The sequence below is a fragment of the Ailuropoda melanoleuca genome, chromosome 15, assembly GCF_002007445.2.
Source record: "Ailuropoda melanoleuca isolate Jingjing chromosome 15, ASM200744v2, whole genome shotgun sequence".
In the NCBI taxonomy this organism is placed as follows: Eukaryota; Metazoa; Chordata; class Mammalia; order Carnivora; family Ursidae; genus Ailuropoda; species Ailuropoda melanoleuca.
Window position 1 is genome coordinate 86,899,527 of NC_048232.1, and position 410 is coordinate 86,899,936.

The window sequence follows — 410 nt, forward strand, 5'->3', positions numbered from 1 at the left end:
GGGCTGCCGGCCCCGGGACCGTTGGGGCCGGACGCCCCTCCGTCCCTCCGCCCCCGCGCCCGGCCAGACGCGAGGAAAACGGGCCGTGCAGCCCAAGGCCGGGGTTGTAGATACTTTCCGGTGGGAGAAAAAAAATGTCCATTTTATCATTTATTTTCTGCTCTGGCGCTCGGTGCTCCCTCTCTTCCCCTCCTCCCTCCTCCCTGCTCCTCGGGCAGCCTCCTCCTACTTTATTTAAATCGTCTGCCATCCCCTCCTGCCGCCCTGCACACCAGCGCGGCTCCTTGGGAGACTGCCTTAGTCCCGTCGCCAGATTCCCCCACCGCCTGATGGCCACCGTGTTGTTTAAACAGTATGAACATTGATCTCTTGACTGTTCCTTTAATGGTTGTTTTTTTGTTTTTTTTTTA